Below are 21240 nucleotides of genomic sequence, written 5' to 3' on the forward strand. Positions count from 1 at the left end.
ACAGCAAGGTTTACCATGAAAGAGTGTACCCATTGTTCTATAAAATGTGTCTTTTTAACTACCACTCTCCTTTTTTTTTTCCAACAGCTGCATATGTTTCTCCTTCCCAGAGGCTAGCAAAGATTAGAAGGCGAAAAAAATGCACTCGCGATGAAATGTTCTCTGACCTCATGCTGTCCTCCCACACTGACAGAGCACAGCAAAATACTTGGAGGCAGACAATCTCAGAGTGTAGGAAAACACAATATGACCGTGAGGAGAGGTGGTGGGCTGAAGATGGTAGGTGGCGTCAGCTTGTTGAAAGAAGGCAGGAGTCAATGCTCAGGCTGCTGGAGGATCAAACTCATATGTGCCAGCATGTGGTTGAGCTGCAGGAAAGGCAGCAGGAGCACAGACCACCGCTCCAGCCCCTGTGTAACCAATCGTCCTCCTCCCCAAGTTCCATAGCCTCCTCACCCAGACGCCCAAGAACGCGGTTGTGGGGGCCTCCGGCCACCCAGCCACTCCACCCCAGAGGATTGCCCAAGTAACAGAAGGCTGGCACTCAATAAGTTTTAGAGTTTTAGTTTTAAAGTTCTGTGTGGCCTTGTCCTTCCCTTCTCCATGACCCCACCCGGTGCTTCCCTCCTCCACCACCCCTCCTGGGCTACTTTGGCAGTTATCTCCCTATTTATATGATGAATAAATAAAGAATGCATGAATGTGAAGCAACAATGACTTTACTGCCTCTGTAAGCGGTGATCAAAGGGGGGGAGGGGAGGGTGCTTAGCTTACAGGAAAGTAGAGTGAATCTGGGGGCGCGGGGGATTTCCATCAAGGAGAAACAAACAGAACTTTCACACCGTAGCCTGGCCATTCCTGAAACTGGTTTTCAAAGCTTCTCTGATGTGCATCGCACCCTCCTGTACTCTTCTAACCGCCCTGGTGTCTGGCTGCGCGTAATCAGTGGCCAGGCGATTTGCCTCAACCTCCCACCCTGCCATAAACGTCTTCCCCCTTACTCTCACAGATATTGTGGAGCGCACAGCAAGCAGTAATAACAATGGGAATATTGGTTTCGCTGAGGTTTAACCGAGTCAGTAAACTGCGCCAGCGCTCTTTTAAATGCCCAAATGCACATTCTACCACCATTCTGCACTTGCTCAGCCTATAGTTGAACAGCTCCTGACTACTGTCCAGGGTGCCTGTGTATGGCTTCATGAGCCATGGCATTAAGGGGTAGGCTGGGTCCCCAAGGATAACTATAGGCATTTCAACATCGCTAATGGTTATTTTCTGGTCTGGAAAGTAAGTCCCTTTCTGCAGCTGTTCATACAGACCAGAGTTCCTGAAGATGCGAGCGTCATGTACCTTTCCCGGCCATCCCACATTGCAGCACCATTGAAAAGTACCCCTTTCGGTTTATGTACTCCCTGCCTTGGTGCTCCAGTGCCAAGATAGGGATATGGGTTCCATCTGTCACCCCACCACAGTTAGGGAATCCCATTGCAGCAAAGCTATCCACTATGACCTGCACATTTCCCAGAGTCACTACCCTTGATATCAGCAGTTCAGTGATTGTGTTGGCTACTTGAATCACAGCAGCCCGCACAGTAGATTTGTCCACTCCAAATTTATTACCGACTGACTGGTAGCTGTCTGGAGTTGCAAGCTTCCATAGGGCTATTGCCACTCGCTTCTCAACTGTGAGGGCTGCTCTGATCTTGGTATTCTAGTGCTTCAGGGAGGGGAAAGCAAGTCACAAAGTTCCATGAAAGTGCCCTTACGCATGCAAAAGTTTTGCAGCCACTGGGAATCGTCCCAGACCTGCAACACTATGTGGTCCCACCAGTCTGTGCTTGTTTCCCCAGGCCCAGAATCGGCATTCCACACTATGAACCTGCCCAATTGACACCATGATGTGCACATTGCAGGGGCCCATACTTTGTGAGAAGTCTGTGTCCATGTCCTCATCACTCTCGTCACCGCGCTGCAGTTGCCTCCTCCTTGCCTGGTTTCGCTTTTCTTGCAGGTTATGGTTCTGCATATCCTGCTGGATAATGCATGCAGTGTTTATAGTGCTCATAATTGCTGTGGTGATCTGAGCGGGCTCCATGTTCTCAGTGCTATGGCGTCTGCGCTGAAAAAATGTGCGAAATGATTGTCTGCTGTTGCTCTGACGGAGGGAGGGGCGACTGACAATATGTCTTACAAGGTTGACTTACAGGGAATTAAAATCAACAAAGGGGGTGGCTTTGCATCAAGGAGAAACAGAATGGCCCCCTCAAGGATAGAACTCAAAACCCTGGGTTTAGCGGGCCGTTGATTTCACCGAGGGAGGGAGGGAGGAAGGGGGGAGAAAATGAATACAAAACAAATCTGGTCTATTTCTTGTTTTGATCCACTTCATCTATCTTTATACATCTTGCTGGCAGGAGACGGTGCAGTGTGACTGCTAGCCATCCTCATCTCCTCGGTGCTTGGCAGAAGACGGTGCAGTATGACTGCTGGCCATCGTTGTCTCCTGGCTGCTCATTAGAAGATGGTGCAGTACAACTGCCTGCAGGACTGAATCACCATGAGACGAAACTTAAAAAGGAAATGACCTGGCTGAGTCACTCCCATGTTTGCCCGGGTGCCCCTGACCAACCTCACCAAGGTCGGCTAAAAGAGCACCCTGGAGTACGGTGATGATGGCTACCAGTCATACTGCACTGTCTGTTGCCAAAAGGCAATGAGCTGCTGCTGTGTAGCAATGCAGTACTGCGTCTGCCAGCACCCAGGAGACATACGGTGACAGTGAGCTGAGTGGGCTCCATGCTTGCTGTGGTATGGCGTCTGTAACCCAGGAAAAAAGGCACGAAATGATTGTCTGCCGTTGCTTTCACGGAGGGAGGGAGGGAAGGGGGGGGCTGAAAATATGTACCCAGAACCACACACGACAATGTTTTTGTCCCATCAGGCATTGGGATTTCTACCCAGAATTCAAATGGGTGGTGGAGACCGCGGGAACTGTGGGATAGCTACCCACAGTGCAATGCTCCGGAAGTCGACGGGTTGCCTTGGTACTGTGGACACACTCCGCCGACTAAATGCACTTAGAGCATTTGTGAGGGGACACACACAATCGACTATATAAAAACGCTTTCTACAAAACCGACTTCTATAAATTCTACAAAACCGACTTCTAATTTCGTAGACCTGCTGAAGTACATCACAGTTGATACACAGTAGACTACATCCAAGGCCTAGTCTCAAAAGTGGGAGAATCATGTGATTCCACCTTGAGAGACAGGTGATGGCTAGAGGTCTGAGAGAGCGGTGGCTTGGAGAGACCAGGAGGGTTAGAGGTGCTGTTAGCCCAGTAACTATGACTGTACCAACCTGCAATTTTCCCCTGCTCCTGTAAAATAGTCACCTTTTTCCTTTATTCTCTTTCTCCTCACACCCCCTTACTTTTATGTGCATATATGATCCTCTCCAGTGTAGGATTTTCCATGTTACATAGGGATGCACAGTGACATGCTAGAAGTTCTTGCATTGCTGCTCCAGTTAGTTTGGTACGTCTTTCTCAGAAATAGTGCTAGTCTTTACTAAGGGCTAGTCTACACTGGAATCGCTACCCAGCGCAGCCGTACCGAATTTGCTGTGCTGCTGTAGCACTGCTGGTGCAGACAGTCTATGCTGACAGAAGAGCGCTTTCCTGTCAGTATAATTAGGGCTCCATGTCTGTCACAGAGGTGACGGAAGTCATGGATGCAGTGTGGTCAGCTGCTCAGGCAGCACCGGGGACAGCCACACTGGCCGCTGCTGGAACAGCTCCGCACCAGCTGCTGCTTGGGTGGCCCCACAGCCAGCTGCACTGGCTGCTGCTGGAGCTGCCCTGGGGCCAGGTGGCCCTGGGCAACTGGCCCCGGCAACCACCCGAGCAGCGGCTGGTGTGGCTGGCCCCAAGGACTGCCTGAGCAGCAGTCCCGGGGGCGGCGGGAACAGCCGGAGCAGCAGCGGGGGGGGTGGCCCTGGGGGTGGCTGGAGCAGCTGCTGCTTGGCAGCCCCAGGCAGCTGGGGCCATTGGCCCCGCCCCCAGAACAGTGGCCCCAGCCCATCCCAAGCAGTGGCTCCCCCACCCACCCTCAGCATTACTCCCCCAGAGCAATGGCTCCTCCCATAGCAGCGCCCCCCTCCAGCTAAGATTTAATCAGAGGTATTTATAGTACAAGTCATGAACATGTTACAGGCCATGAATTTTTCTTTATTGCCCGTGACCTGTCCAAGACTTTTATTAAAAATATCTATGACTAAATGCATCCGATGAAGTGAGCTGTAGTTAACGAAAGCTTATGCTCAAATAAATTTGTTAGTCTCCAAGGTGCCACAAGTACTCCTTTTCTTTTTATGACTAAATCATAGTCTTAGGCATAATTACTGCAGCTCCCCAAGCGCTGGTTGCTATGTTGGTGGGAGAAGTTCTCCCGCCAACACAGTGTTGTCCACGCCGGTGCTTAGATCAGTGTAAAGTATGTCACTAAGGGGTGGTAGTCTTTTCATACCCCTGAGCGACTTAAATTATACCAAAGTAAGTGCTAGTGTGTACAACCCATAAAAGTGTGACTTACTGAATTTCATTCTTGGAAAAGTGGAGTTGTTTGGTGAATCGTTTTGTAAAATATTTCTGTAATATTTTTATGTTTGTTTTAATAGTGTAGGTGAACAATTCATTCAAAGACCTAGGGTTTCTTTTTGCAGTGGACCACTGCTATTTTCTAAGGTAACATTTCACTGGGTCTGTATTTCATAAAAGTGCTTTGTAGCTTTATCTACCTTTGCTTTCTTTTGGAGGACATCAACGTGTGTCTCATCTATCGGATAACAGGGCACATATTCCTTCTAAGGAGCAACAGTGCTGTCCTATGGATTGGTTATACCCACAATCATCTTTCAACCAAAACTATAGGGTCATCTTTGATTCCTTCTCTTTCTTGCACATCTAGGCTGTCACCAAGTCCTATCTCTTTTTCCTCCATAAAATATAACCATGTAATCTTTCCCTTCTGTCCAGACACTCCTTGTCCAGGTCATCTCCTGCCATGATTATTATAGCCTTCTGCTGTCTAACCTCCCTGCCATACACATTGTTTCCCTCTCATTTGTCCAGAATTACCTTCCTATTTTGTCAACCAGTAGCTTCTCTCTTTGAATCCTCATTGGGTCCCCTTTGTCTTCTCTATCAACTTTTAAACTTCATGGCTTTTCCTGCACGGCCCTGCACAACTCCACTCCGGCCTACATCATTACTGCCTTCATGTTCTCCTACTCTCAGATCTGTGCTTTCTTTCAATGGGTTTCCTATACATGGAATAACTTCCCTGTCCTTGTAACTAAGCCCTACCCTCTTCTCAATGTAACTTCCCCAAAGGATTCACCTGAGGTCACTGAACCAATCCACACTCACCTGTTACTCGTTCTATTCCAATATTATAGAAAAAGGAGATTATAGGAAACAATCAAATAATTATTCTAAGTTCAAGCCTTCATCTGGGTTTCTGAATGAGTCTTCTGAATGAGTCTGGATGGTGAGCTTCTTGTACAGCGTCTGACTTTTACTTTTGTGCTTTGTACAGCAGCAGAATCTGGCCCACTGTGTCCACTACTTTTCCCCCAAAAAGGTGAATGCATAAGCTGACTTTCTGTACCAATAACTAAGATTGAGATGGTCCCTTCCTCTGTCCCCAGATCCAGGTGCTGAGAGTTCCCTCTGCATACACATTCCCCCTTCCCACTATAAGCCAGTTGTTTCCCTGGCACTACTCCCTTCCTCTTCTCCTCCTTTGGACTTCACAAGGCCCTTCCATGGGTGGGTGTGTATAGAGGGAGAGGAAGGAGAATAAGTGGATCTGGGCATAAATCCTCCCTCCACTGATCAGTGGACCCATCCATGCCTAGGGCTGTAATATCTTCTCTATGGAGCATTCATGTACAACTCTGTATTCTATAAATGAAAAGGGACATTCTATTAAAACTGCTGCCAAGATACATCCAAGATACTGCAAGAGCAAAAGAGTTAAAAGGAAAATTTATAAAACAATAGAACAATTCTTCTCTTTGGAACTTTATTTCCAGAGAGCTGGTAAGCAAACGCTTTCCAGTTATGCTCAGAATAGACAGACATATGGTTGGATCCCCCAGTTTTACTCAGAACAAACTCCAGACACTAATCTCTAAAACCCACAAAAACAGTAGGATCCTGAGTAAATACCTGAGCGAACAAATACATTCTAAGCTTCTGTTAAGAACAAACATGAAGATACATATGCATTTGCCTTCCAAAAACATTATTTTTATACCTGCAACATTTTTTCCATACAAATGTATAATATTTTAATTGCAAATAAAAGGAAAACATCCTCACTGAAATATGAAACAAATAAAATACCCCCCAAAAGCCTCCATTTATTTTCATTCATATTAGGCTTTGTACAACCGATTTCTAAAATTTCATTTATTTTGACAAAACCACAGTTTTGGACCTATACAACTTTACAGTACCACAATAATAGATAATTCTTTTGTAAAGTCAGTTTTCAGTTTTATTTTATTTTTAGACATAGTAGAAGTTTATTTCTTTATCAGCTAATAATTTTAAAAGGCCTTACTGGATGTTTGATATTTTGACTTGATACATGGAATATGGATCAATTTTTTTACACTCATTTTATCTAGTAGCTTTTGAAGGGTTTGCTGTATTTTATAGCTCCTATAGTATCTTTGAACAATGATATCCTCTTGCTTACTATAAATTTTATCACTCTCTAGTGATATTGTTATTAAGCAAGTCTGCAAAAAACATATTGATGGAAAATTGTAAAGGTGTTACTGTGTGGACAAAGAATTCTCCAGGTGTTTAAACCTGTCCCCACCAGTAGATGTCATCGTGACAATGGAAAATACAACAGGGGCTACAGATTCTAGAAATATCATTTGCCTAGCAAACAAAAAAGAATGTTCTTTCTCACAATATGCACGGCTTTTATTCAAGCAAGGTAGTTATAACAATGCTTAGCATTTATATAGAGCTTTCTATTTTCACAACACTTTAAAAACATTAACTAATTAAGGTGAATATTAAGAGGTTACAATAGACACTAGCAATGGAATTTTTGCATTATGTGAGTGCGTCTCTATAAATATGTATAATACTATTGTTATATATGTATGTGTGTGCATATAAATGCATGTGTATGTTTCCTTTGTAACCTTCTTACCTTCTCAGTTGTGCACCTTCATTCATGTGGCCTCCTATACTTTGTTTGGAACAGTCTTATGCTTTCTGTCTATAAAACACCTTCTCTCTCCTTCAAATTCGTCTTTAAAATTAATTTCAGGAAATCCTCTGACTTTTTTTTCATCACAACCCCTCTGCATCCTCCATCACTTGAACTGTTGTCATATATCTTGTTAATCTTAGAATATAAACGGTTAAAAATAAGGAAAGTGTCTTCCTCTGGTTATTAAATTCTTTGTAAATTCACAGCCCTATAAAAATGTGTAGTAATAACCTTAATGTATCAAGTGGAGAGCAATTCCTGAGCAAGTGAGAATCCCAAACTTTTTCCCCCCACTTCCAAAACTTCTGATTCGATACTTGATACTGTTATTAATAGTTAGTCTGGGGATTATCTCCTTTAATTTTCATCCAATGCCACATATATGTTCTTCATGACAGAATGAATCAAGGCAGCATACAATCAGATGGAATGTAACCTAAAGTAAGCTGTGTAAGGCAAGTAAGCTGCTGAGCTCCATGTAAGTGGCTTTTTGTAAAATCAACAGGATGTCCACTGCTATCAAATAATAAATCCATAATTTGAATGTTTTCTATTTTGTAGATTACAGCCCTGTGAATAATAAGGCTCTCTTCTTTAAAATGTCAGGCTTTGGGGGAAGGGAAAGCAGAGAAGGCAGCTGTCTTGATTAATTTAAGAATCTTCTTCTCCTTCCCATGGTGTTGGAGGCTGAAACTAATCCCTATGCTCAAAGAGATGAACTGTGTGGAAGATGGCCAAGTGATTATATCAGCTCCATGGCCTTCCTCACCAAGAGGAAAACTTAAAGGCAACTCTTTTATAAAGTATAAACAATTAAAAAATTGTTGGCTCAGGGTTTGTCCTTGACTAAATGGAAAAGAGATTCTTCTGGACTGAAAACAAGTATTTAATCAAAACAAAGCAGCCAGTGTTCCTGATAGAGGAGGAAGAGACACCTGACTATCAGAGTGCTCTGGATCAGTTAATCCATCTCAGAGCTGGACGGATTTATTCTTCTACTATAGCCACATAAGCATCTATTTAATTATATGGAGATGGAGATATGAATGGGGGTGGGTGGAAGACACTCACTTGTTACTTAGTTGAATTCTCTCAAAGTATCCAAGACCTACATAACAAGAAAAAGTGCTTCTGCATCCATGGCAATTTTAAGATGGATTACAACAGTTAATAATTTCAAGAAAATAAGACATAATGTAGTACATATCATAGGTGCGGACTCCATGGGTGCTCAGGGGCTGGAGCACCCAGGAGGAAAAATTAGTGGGTGCTCTGCACCCACCAGCAGCCAAGCTCCCCCCTCCTCACCACCTTCTCCCTGCCCCCCCAGCGCGCCGCATCCCCGCTCCTCACCTTCCCTCCCAGTGCTTCCTGCTGCCCCACCGCCTAACAGCTGTTTGGCGGTGGTTAGGACTTTCCAGGAGGGAGGGAGAGGAGCAGGGATGCTGTGCGCTCAGAGGAAGAGGCGGAGAAGAGGTGGGGCAGGGGCGGGGACTTGGGGGAAGGGGGTGGAATGGGGGCAGGAACTCTGGGAAAGGTTTGGAATCAGGGTGGGGTGAGGGCGGTGCAGGAGCAGGGCCGGGGGCGGGGGGGGGGGAGAGGGGAAGTCGGCACCTATAGTACATATCATTAGTAACATATTATAAGAGCTGGAAAAACACACTGAGTGTTTTTCAGACATTGAGCATCTTGTTTAGAGAACTGGCCTTTAAAGATACAACTCAAATATTAAAAAGGCAAGTGACATAAACTTGGTAATGATCTGCCAGAAAAGGTAACAAGATTAACTGACTGCCTCAAGTATCAATTTTACGTTTTGTTTCAAGTGTGCATATTTTAATGTTGTGCAACTATTTTCTTATAAGAAACAGCAATCCCATTTCAGAATACCTATAAACCCATTCAGATTGTTTCCATAATTATCCTAAAAGCATTCCATAATACAGTAATTTGATACTGTACGTTTGGTTTCACTTAGTCTTAAAAATATTCAAACCTTAACACATTATATGTGTTGTGAAAAAAGGTTACCATTTATTTTATGATAAAAGAACAAATGTGGCCAATCACTGTCCAGAAAAATCAACCGCTATCCGTCACAAATGACACAAACTTTATTAACAATATGAGTAAGCCCATGGTAAGGACCCCAGTAAGGACTGATGGGAGTTGCACAGAGGAGGGGGCTGTGGACCAGTGCTGGCCCCTGTATGATGGTGTCAGTGCTATTAGTGAGATTCGAGTGGCTCAGGACAGGTGGAAAGGCACCTCTGGGTGCATCTTACTGATGCTCCTTTTTGAAATAGCTTCCACTCTGATTAGAATGTGGAGCTAACTGCAGCATATATCTTAGCCACCTCGGGGCCTAGACATACGCAATTGGAGTCAAGGTGTATTAGAAAGTGCACTAGCTGGTACCTCCTCCTATTTGGAACAAATTAAGACATAGGCACTACAGGTGTCTCTAGTGTCTTGGCTCCTGGAGTCATGTCACTACAATAACTTACTTTTTTTGTGTTTAAATGGTAAGATTTTTCTAACACTTATGATTGCAAATAAAAGCTTGAAAATGTGACCCAAGTGTAACAGATGCAGAGATATCTGTCTGAGTCAGCAGAGAGCCTGAAACAATAGCTCTGAGAGGTGTGAATTCCAACACTCACTAGTGTACTCTGTTAACCTTTAAAAAGAAAAGGAGTACTTGTGGCACCTTAGAGACTAACACATTTATTTGAGCATAAGCTTTCATGAGCTACAGCTCACTTCATCTGAGCTGTAGCTCACAAAAGCTTATGCTCAAATAAATGTGTTAGTCTCTAAGGTGCCACAAGTACTCCTTTTCTTTTTGCGGATACAGACAAACATGGCTGCTACTCTGAAATCTGTTAACCTTTGTTCTCCACCAAAGGGGGAGAAGAGTGCACAAGACCTGGTCCACCCATCCAATCACATAAATCCCAGATACATAGATATTAAGGTCAGAAGGGACCATTATGATAATCTAGTCTGACCCTGCACAATGCAGGCCACAGAATTTCACCCACCCACTTCTACAATAAACCTCTCACCTATGTCTGTGCTTATTGAAGTTCTCAAATCATGGTTTAAAGACTTCAAGGAGCAGAGAATCCTCCAGCAAGTGACCCCTGCCCCATGCTACAGAGGAAGGCAAAAAACCTCCAGGGCCTCTTCCAATCTTCCCTGGAGGAAAATTCCTTCCCAACCCCAAATATGGTGATCAGCTGAACCCTGAGCATATGGGCAAGATTCACCAGCCAGATACCCAGGAAAGAATTTTCTGTATTAACTCAGATCCCACCCCATCTAACATCCCATCACAGCCATTGGGCCTATTTACCATGAATATTTAAAGATTAATTAATTGCTAAAATCATGTTATCCCATCATACCATCTCCTCCACAAACATATCGAGTTTAATCTCAAAGCCAGATAGGTCATTTTCCCCCACTGCTTCCCTTGGAAGGCTATTCCAAAACTGATGGTTAAAACTTCGTCTAATTTGAAGTCTAAACTTCCCGATGACCAGTTTATATCCATTTGTTCTTGTGTCCACATTGGTACTAAGCTTAAATAATTCCTCTCCCCCTCTGGTATTTATCCCTCTGATATATTTATAGAGAGCAATCATATCTCCCCTCAACCTTCTTTTGGTTAGGCTAAACAAGCCAAGCTCCTTGAGTGTCCTTTCATAAGACAGGTTTTCCATTCCTCAGATCATCCTAGTAGCCCTTCTCTGTACCTGTTCCAGTTTGAATTCATCCTTCTTAAACATGGGAGACCAGAATTGTACACAGTATTCCAGGTGAGGTCACCAGTGCCTTGTATAATGGTACTAAAACCTCCTTATCTCTACTGAAAATACCTCGCCTGATGCATCCCAAGACTGCATTAGCTTTTTTCACATTGGCAGCTCATAGTCATCCTGTGATCAACCAATTCTCCAAGGTCCTTCTCCTCCTCTGTTACTTCTAATTGATGCGTCCCCAGCTTATAACTAAAATTCTTGTTATTAATCCCTAAATGCATGACCTTACACTTCTCACTATTAAATTTCATCCTATTACTATTACTCCAGTTTACAAGGTCATCCAGATCTTCCTGTATGATATCCCTGTCTCTCTCTAAATTGGCAATACCTCCCAGCTTTGTATCATCTGCAAACTTTATTAGTACACTCCCACTTTTTGTGCCGAGGTCAGTAATAAAAAGATTAAATAAGATTGGTCCCAAAACTGATCCCTGAGGAACTCCACTGGTAACCTCCCTCCCTCCAGCCTGACAGTTCACCTTTCAGTATGACCCGCTGTAGTCTCCCTGTTAACCAATTCCTTATTCACCTTTCAATTTACATATTGATCCCCATCTTTTTCAGTTTAACTACTAATTCCCCATGTGGCACGGGGAATCAAACGCCTTACTGAAATCTAGGTAAATTAGATCCACTGCGTTTCCTTTGTCTAAAAAATCTGTTACTTTCTCAAAGAAGGAGATCAGGTTGGTTTGGCACGATCTACCTTTTGTAAAACCATGTTGTATTTTGTCCCATTTATCATTGACCTCAATGTCCTTAACTACTTTCTCCTTCAAAATTTTTTCCAAGACCTTGCATACTACAGATGTCAAACTAACAGGCCTGTAGTTACCTGGATCACTTTTTTTCCTTTTCTTAAAAATAGGAACTGTGTTAGCAATTCTCCAATCATATGGTACAACCCCTGAGTTTACAGATTCATTAAACATTTTGCTAATGGACTTGCAATTTCATGTGCCAATTCCCTTAATATTCTTGGATGAAGATTATTTGGGCCCGCCGATTTAGTCCCATTAAGTTGTTTGAGTTTTGCTTCTACCTCAGATATGGTAATATCTACCTCCATATTCTCATTCCCATTTGTCATGCTATCATTATCCCCAACATCCTCATTAGCCTTATTAAAGACTGAGGCAAAGTATGCTGGTGTAAGTACTGCAGAGCCACCCCTGAGGAAAAGGGAGCCTCATACTACAGCCCCCACTTCCCTGGGATGGCAAGGTGCTCTCACATAGTTGCCAAGTTTTGTGCAGCTCCATGGATGACATTTAATGAGGTAAGTTGCATATTTGAAATTAATTGGCACATAACCATAAACTTCACCCTAAAAATGTGTGGACATAGGACGAGTGAAGTTGTTATCCTGTTTGTCATCCCTACTAAATGAAGTCCTCTGTTTTTCTACACTCAGCAGAGAGACAAGCTTCATGTAATGGGAGCCCAAGTATCCTTGAGGTTTTGGGACCTGGCACAGCTTCCCTTTTTTTCCTTTCCCCAAATCAGCTTTTTCCATTCTTCAATCATGTCTTCTCTGCTCCCCATCCAGCCCCCACCTCTCTCTGCTTGCTGTTGTTCTGCTGCTGCCACACCCCATAACAATAGAGTCCATCAGGAGGAACTGCAGCCCCTGCTACAGTTTAGCTGGATGCGTGAAATTTCGACTAAGGCAGGCATGACAGGGCTGACAAATGCAGGCGTGTTACACAATGCATGATAGCTCTGCTCTTGGTGCCCCAAATGGTGGGCAGAGCCATAGTGCAGGGAAGGGAATCACAAGGGGCCCTGTGTCATGGTATTCTAGGGCCCCAGATTGCCTTAATCCAGCCTTACTCTGTGGTGCACTTGAGTGCTATACATTCTGTCCCATTGCTGCGTAGACACACTAAATTGGAAGAGATATCTTTATACATTCCTGTCCACCACTTGACCCCCAGTGCATCTGTTCATCACAGGACAAGATTCAGGCCTCTATACATCCAATTGCATGGTAGATGCTACTCACAAACCATTTACTTTGTGGACCTATCCCTGCAAAAGTAAGAATTCATTTTTAACCTCATGCTGGCTCTATTACCCATCCTAACCACAACCCAATGTGTTCTCTAAAAGGTCTGAGAAAGAGGCAGCAAAGGACTTTCTAGCTCTTTTAAGGTAAGAACATATTATTCTTGGTTTGCATTTGTTATGATTTGGTTGCTGCATTTTTTTTTATCTTGTCATACAGTATAATAGGAGTAACATTTGTGGCAGTGGAATTAATAGCTTTCTGATGTTATCAGATACCTTGCAGACACTTCCCTGCAGTATTTAATCAAAATCGGAGTTATTGCTTCCTGTTCTTCAAGGTTATGAACATTATCCGTTAATCATATTTATGTGAGACTCTGGCACTGAGCATCTTGTTTAGAGAACTGGCCTTTAAAGATATACCATCAGCTCAAATTTGACCCTAAATCTGGGTTTTGTGAAAATTAGTATTTGAAAACCTAAGCCCAGCAGAAAAGCTTCCATTATTTTGTTTTAAATTCTATTGGAGTGTTTTTTTTAAATACAGTAAGTACATATTCCTCTGAAGGAATTTGCAACTAAGATATTGCAGCATTATAAAAGCACATGAGACCTGGAAAGAGAAACTGAGTAGAGACAAATGCAAAATAGATTTGTGTATTTCCATTGTCCAAGTCCAGTGCAAGTGAACTGCGCAAAGAAGACAAGAAACATGTGTTAAAAATAAAATTACATTGTTTGAAAAATTATTTCAGATTTGATAATATAACATATTATCTGTTATAAAGTTAAGGAAATCATTTTTAAAATTGCTGTACCAATATATAATTTTAAAGCTGACCATGTTCCTTTAAGAGGACCATAAGTACAGTCAGTTGATCAATAAAACTTTTGTAACTCTTTTTGTTGTTCTGCTTTTGTAATTTAAAATGTTTTATGAGACTATAAAAAAATAGAACTAATATTCTATGATCTTTGATCTTTGAGTTTGCTAGCCAAGCAACTACTATAAAGATATAGTCTCCATCTTTCTGGCAAAGGTGGTTGAACATTTTCCAGAACAGTATTCAGTCAGAAAATGCTGATTCGGTGACATTGAAATGTTTTGTGGGACTATATTGATTTTATCAAAAAATGTGATGGGAAATGATCAAATAATTTAATTCATTGTTAAAATATTGATATTAATTAATTATATTAATTATATTAAATTTCAAAATGATAAGGCTGAAACAAAATGTTTTGAGCTGATCTAAATGTTTTGTTTTGATAATTTGGTTTCAGTGTTCCCCAAATGAAATATTTAGGAATATTCATTTGGTGGGGAATTTTGACTTTTGGTTCCAATTCAGGACAAAAGGAAATTCTGAAATGTCAGAATTTTCTGTGAAATGGAAATCCTGTTTCCCAACAAGCTCTGCTTTCTGGTGGCTTTTTTCTGACAAGGTCTCAGTTTTTGTTGTTGAGTTTATTCCTTATGAAAGATGTCAGACAGATAGTCCTGAAGACTGAAGTCTTCTATATAGCTACAAGGCAGTACATCATGGGTAGGGGAATTCCAAGCTTTCACACAATCTTCCACTACCACGCCTCACCCTATTCTAGAAGGACAAATTTGAGGGTCAGAGTATAGTTCATTCTGGCATAGCCTGGCAGACTTTTAGGGTCTCAATCCAAAACAAAGTTAATTGAATTCAATGGAAGTCAGGCTATTGACTTCAGTGGTCCTTCAGTCAACTGCTTTGTATGAAAGTAACTTAACACGTGAATAGTTCTATTTAATGGAACTACTTACAGGTTTAAGTGTCTGCATGATTGGGACCTCAGTCTTTGATCTCTTTGAGATTGCTAACCAAGGTTCCAATGAGTGTCCACCTCGAATCTGGTTCTGAGATGTGGATAAGTTTCTGCTGGGAACTGAAGAATGACTACTCCATTCACACAGGCCACCAATGGTCATCAGATGATAATGACTTCCAGCTGCAATTGATCTGACCTAAATTTGAACTGTGACCCAGGAACAAGAAGTCTTAAGAGTCCCAATTTCAGTACCTCTCTCTAAACAGTGTCCTCTATAATGTCTCATATGCTATAGATTTGATATAAGATAATATAACCAGAAGTAACTTCAGATTTTTCATAGCAAAGGCTCAGATTTGTTACTTTAATAATGTGTTACTAGCTGAATTGAGCTCCGGGTACCTAATCATATGACCCCAGATTACAGTTAAGTATTAGTTATCAAGGATTTCTGCTTTTTAAAGAAGCTTACAAATGCATAGTAGTTTGCAATCTAAATATATGAAATTAAAATTAAAACTTTAGTGCAGAATGAACTGCTAAGAAAACAAGTGAAGTTGAGGGTTAGAAATTATTTTCCTGGGGAACAAAAATATTTTCTGAAACCTACAATGAAACAACTTTCTGGAACGCTTATTTTAAAGGCAGCACTGAGTATCACCAATTGTCAGTGGAAACGCAACTAGGGTGACCAGATGTCCCGATTTTATAGGGACAGTCCTGATATTTGGGCCTTTTTCTTATATAGGCTCCTATAACCCCCCATCCTCTATCCTGATTTTTCACACTTGTATCTGGTTACCTGAAGTGCAACTGAAGTTTTTATTCTTTGTAGTCCTTATCAGCCTGAAAGGAACACTTGATGGGTAATTTGAAATAGCCCTTTGCTAGCGATAAGAGAGCTGCAATGAATAAAAGAAAAAAAGGTCATAAATTTGGGTCATGTGCACACAACAATAAAAATATGATTACTGAAATAAGAATCCACATACTCCTGGGAAAGTATGTGGACCATTAATAACAGTACAAAGCCACTATAGCTAGAAAAGCCATTTAAAATGCTTGAAGCACCAAAATAGTTTAAACAATATTAAAACCTGTTGAGATAATACAAGGAAAACTAATTTATTTTGATAACATGACCTAAAATCTCAGTATTGTCAGTGTGAGAATATCCTATCACTTTATGGGATTCATAACACCATTACTTGTGTTAACTATTACAATCATAACTCTTCAGTGACAATAAAACTCATAATTGATTAGCTGCATTTAGGATTATGATCATGCTATACCAGTTTTGCAATTAATAGGTGCAATCAGGATGGTTGCTGCTTCTAAGTCACTTTCAAGCTATAGAATTAAAAATAAATCAAAATTCTCTCTCTTACCTCACTGTATGCAGGTGAAGTACCCACCATGCTCCTAGCCCAGTACACATACTGCAGCTGAATCTCCTCTCACTTACATATGTCTAAATTAGAAGACTCAAGCCCTGTTGGAGTTATTCAAATTTATCCTCTTCCTAAGATTAGTCTTTATTTTTAGCTTTACTGAACATAAACAACCACTTGGTTGTTCCAAAAACGATTCTCTCTAACAGTCCCCATTCCTCTTTACCATGGACTGTTGGGGTTGATAAGACCCACCTCTTCCGGCCAGCCTGAGTAAGGAAAATCACTGTATTTTTATCCCATGTCACAAAAACTACCACCCTATTAAATTAAGACTTTTCAGCGGTAACACACTAGGAGTGTGGCAGAGATGAATAACTGAGCAATGGAGGCATACGTAATTATAAATGAACAGGTCTTTAAAAGTAATCATAGATTTGATTGGAAACAAAATAATCTGATATACACATTGGATTATATGCTTCTACATGTATCTATGTCAAAACATCCAAGTATACATCCAGTTCAGCAAGTAAGATATGAATAGGTAAATACAGAGACCTGGCTAAGGCCCCAATTCTGCAACAAGATCCACACATCACACAGACATATGTTGAAGTTAGGGTGACCAGATGTCCCGATTTTTGGGTCTTTTTCTTATATAGGCTCCTATTACTCCCTACCCCCTGTCCTGATTTTTCACACTCGCTGTCTGGTCGCCCTAGTTGAAGTCAACAGAGTTTTGTGTGAGCATAGGTATCTACTAGTGCAGGACCATAGGGTGTACTTCACCTCTTAATATTGTCCATATGATATATAAGGGCAGGGCTTTGAAATGAATAATTGTTTGAGAAAACAGTATTATAGAGTAAGTGTCAAAGGGCCCAATCCTGAATTCCAGTGCTGGGTCTGACACTGATTATCATTTAACTTTTGGCAAGTCAAAAATCTCTATGCCTTAGTTTTACCATGTGTAAAATTGCACTAACAACAGTGACTCATTTAATCCTTATAAATCCTTGAAATTACTGTGTAGATATATTTTCATGATTAATACATAATCTTTATAGCACTTTTACAAATGATAAAGTGCCTTCAATTTTATTTTAAATTAATTCTTCATGATCATCCAAATGGTTACTCATAAAAATAAATGACTGAGAAAAAAATTAATTTTGTCTTGTTCCTCACCACCGTAACAGCACTTAATTTTTCCTTTTTAAAAGTGAAGTATCTTTTCTTTTTACAGTGTAGGTTTTGGAATTACAGAGTGTCTGTGATAGAAGAAAGACTTATTTATGATTGATGCAAAGTTGAAATCATCCATCACAGTTGTTTCATTTCCAGGGGGTTGGTAAGAAGACACTACATATGCATATAAAAAAGTTGACAGCGCTGATCAACATTTAACATTTATTCTTTATAAATGGAAGAGATTAAAGGCGAGATGTTCTCATTAAGGCTTCTGAATGCACCACATAAGGGTCTGTCAGCATTTCCATTATAAGCATCTATTTGTCAGGGCTGTATAACTCATACTTCAGATCACTTTAGGTAATAATTTGCTTACATTGTCAACCCTATTATTATTTCTGAACAATTATCAAAATTGGTTGAGATATAGAGAACAGTAAAACAAGTATATGTGGCTGTTCATGCTACCCCACCAATGTGCCTGAACACTGACTTAAAGTTTAAATTGACACATTTCAGGCCTATTGGTCCTTAGTGGGGTTTTTAATTCATGAAAATTTTCCATCCTTTTTGAGCTCCAAATCTGAGACAATTTTTTTTAATCTTGAGTTAAGATTTCGTTTTTGCCAAGTTGTATCCTAAAATGAAAGCATCAGTCCTTAAAGTGGATCAAGCTCTTTCAGTGTACTAATTTCTTCCTAAAATTTCATTACGATAATATTTTGTCTGAGTAAGAAATGTTTCCTGAACCTGTGGTGAATGAAATCAGGGAGCGTAGAGCTAATTGGTTATTATTAATAATTTATGTTACAATTTAAATGTACATGGTTCACATTATTTGGTAGCTAGTGTACTTGCCCTGATTTAAATGCACAACGAAAAGTAAGAGAACTAGGCAAAACAGAACATATAGGAATGGGTGTGTGACCACTACAGTTGCTATACTACATAGATTTCAGAGTAGCAGCCGTGTTAGTCTGTATTTGCAAAAAGAAAAGGAGTACTTGTGGCACCTTAGAGACTAACCAATTTATTTGAGCATAAGCTTTCGTGAGAAGTGAGCTGTAGCTCACGAAAGCTTATGCTCAAATAAATTGGTTAGTCTCTAAGGTGCCACAAGTACTCCTTCATACTACATAGACTAGCTAGCTTTAAGAAGGGTTATTAAAGGAGGAGCTGGTATGTATTATACAGATAGAGCCTTGTAGTTCAGGGCAGGATCCCCAGTGGTTTGGGCCTATCTCTGTTTAAGAGTGAGGCTAAGGTAATGGATTTGCTTCCATTAGTTTCTCTGTAATCCACCCCATAATGTTGTCACGGCCTCTAATGTTTATGGGCTCCATCGTGTGAAGTGCTGAACCACTGCTGCAAGATGCTGAGCCCCTCCACTCCCTCCTCTGTAACAGCCATCCAGGCTCAGCATCTCACAGGATCACGTTCCCGTGTCACTATCAAGGCACCCGGGCCCCGTGTCCTGAGAGAACAGAGCAGCTGCACCCGCAGGGGGACGGCAAGGACACTCTCACCGCCCCTGACCCCAGAACCCTGGGGGCTGAATGGACCCTCTGCTATCAATCAGATGTCGAAAGAAGTCTGGAAACCACGCCCACAGCCTGTCCCGCCCACACACTCCGCCTCCTCCCTCTTCTCCCCCCACCCGCTCGAACAGGACAGCTCCAACCAGTGGAAAAAGGAGGGAGGAGCCCGTTCTAAATCCCACCCTCTGTGCCATCCCATAGGCTAGCGTGACTGCTCGCCGCCTCAGGATTGGCTGACGCCGCAGCCAGGCAGGGACAGGCTAGGCGGGGTTGGCCCCTTACTTTCCCCCGTCGGCGCCAGGCAGCCCCCGAGGCTAGTAAGTCAGTGAGCGGAGGAGCGGTGGCGTCTCGGGACGAGGGAGCGGCGGACCCCGGAGCCGCTGGGCGGGAGGGGTGAGTCTGACTAACGGGCGTTCGGGCTGAGGGAACTTTTCTTGGCGGGGCTGGGAGACTTTGGCCGTTGGGACTGTCGGAACCGCCGGGTAACGGCAGCGTGGGGACCTACCGGCGGCCTCCCGGCTCCCTCCAGTCCCGCGTCCGAGAGCTGTCAGGCGCTCCCTGCAGCGGAGTTCCCCTCTCTTCCCCGCCGCCGCGCCTGGGGCTGAGCTGCCACTGCCCGACGGGCTTCAGGGTGCGGATGCCTGGTGCTGCCGCTGCCCCGGCCTGGCGCCCTGGGCTGGCCGTGCTGGGGCGCCCTGACCCGAGGCGGCGGGGACGGTCCCCCCGGCTCGAAGCCGGTTTGCGGAGCCTGCCGACCCCGCCTGGCCTGGGTCATCACAGCGGCGAGGACTGACCTGATCGCTCGTGCCGGGCTTGGGGCCGCGTGGTCCCGGCGCCCTGGCAGCGGGAAGCAAGAGGGTCTCTGCCCCAAGGCGTTTGCTGGGGCGCGCCCGGGCAGCGCCTGGGGCTGGCGGGGCTGGGAGCGCTGCCCCCGCTATGTGCCCGCACAGCGCCCCGACAGGCAGCTAGGGACCCCTCCCGGACAGATGGGAAAGCGGAGGCACAGGCAGCCTAAGCCACTTGCCCATCGTCTCACAACCGAGGAGTCTGGCGCAGCGGCCTGCGCGTGTTTCGCTTTAGGAGAGGGCTTGTGGAGTGTGTGTGTGTGTGTGTGTGTGTGTATGTTGCCTTGTGGCACTTTGATTATCAGCACTGGTGACTCTCTGATCTCTTGTTCACATCTTCACAGGTTGAGAGTCCCCGAGTCTCTTGGTCTCCTTTCACACAGAGATGGGGTCATGGGGAAGAGCTGGAGAGATAAGGGGATGGTCTTGCTGAGACTGCTTATTCATAAATAGCTGTACATATCCATCTTGCTTCACAAAACGTAGAAAAGACAGCTTGTGCCTTGGAGTGCTTGCAGTCTGCTACAGACAAGACAAAGACGGCTGCTGCTATTTATCTCTTCTGTTACACTAGGATGAGTGTTTCAGATGTCACTTGTGATGTGCTGTTACTTGTAGAATTTCTGCTTCTTATGCTCAGTTATTAGTCTCTACTTCCTCTGTCACTTCTGTTTGTGTTTTTGTTTAAGCATCTGTAATTATAACTTTTTATGGAAAGATTTAAAAGCGAATTTAGTGCTGTGCTGGTTACATTAGTGAAAATTAATCTGCTTTCATTAATCTCTCCACTGCTTTTCCTTTTCTGCATTGATTTCAATCCACTCAGGCACGGGATGTGAAGGTAGCAGAAAGAGCTGTAGTTGTTAGGTAGTAGGTGGCTGGGTTTGCCGCTATGCAGATTTCCTTATCCAGTTCTTGCATATTAAATTCAGGTAACTTAAATTTTGTGCTGTGTACTTAACATTTTTTGAAAGGCAGAGATCAATGTCTAGAGACTTTTAAAAAAAGTCTCTAACCCTGGAAACCACTGAACTTATCCCTCTTCTCATCTAATTGTATCTCTGCCTTGAAAAGCCTTTGGAAGGATTTTCCATTCAGAAGTGTCAGATGGCTGATTGCTATATTTTTACATATTTGGAGGGTTTGTGTGACTTCTCTGATTTGATACTAACTTTGGCAATTTAGATTGTTCACAGTGAAATGTTTTGGAAGTTAGTTCTTTGAGAAGAAGGAAATGGATGAGTAAAAGATGCAGGTGTCTGTGTAATGGCTACTTCTGAGTAGTCTTGATGACTGCAAGTTCAGACTTCAAAATAGGAACAAAT

General features: G+C 42.8%; 1 protein-coding gene across 2 annotated transcripts in view; it reads left to right on the top strand.

The window, feature by feature from the left end:
* Positions 1-19364: 19364 nt before the first annotated feature.
* The window catches only part of HYCC1 (hyccin PI4KA lipid kinase complex subunit 1), an 85568-nt gene continuing 83692 nt past the window's right edge, over positions 19365-21240 (top strand). For both annotated transcript variants that reach the window (XM_084619066.1, XM_084619068.1), the window contains exon 1: positions 19365-19463. The gene's annotated coding sequence lies outside the window, so the exon portion shown is untranslated. The remainder of the gene's footprint in view (positions 19464-21240) is intronic.

Source organism: Lepidochelys olivacea (genome assembly GCF_965140295.1).
Source record: "Lepidochelys olivacea isolate rLepOli2 genome assembly, chromosome: 2".
In the NCBI taxonomy this organism is placed as follows: domain Eukaryota; kingdom Metazoa; phylum Chordata; order Testudines; family Cheloniidae; genus Lepidochelys; species Lepidochelys olivacea.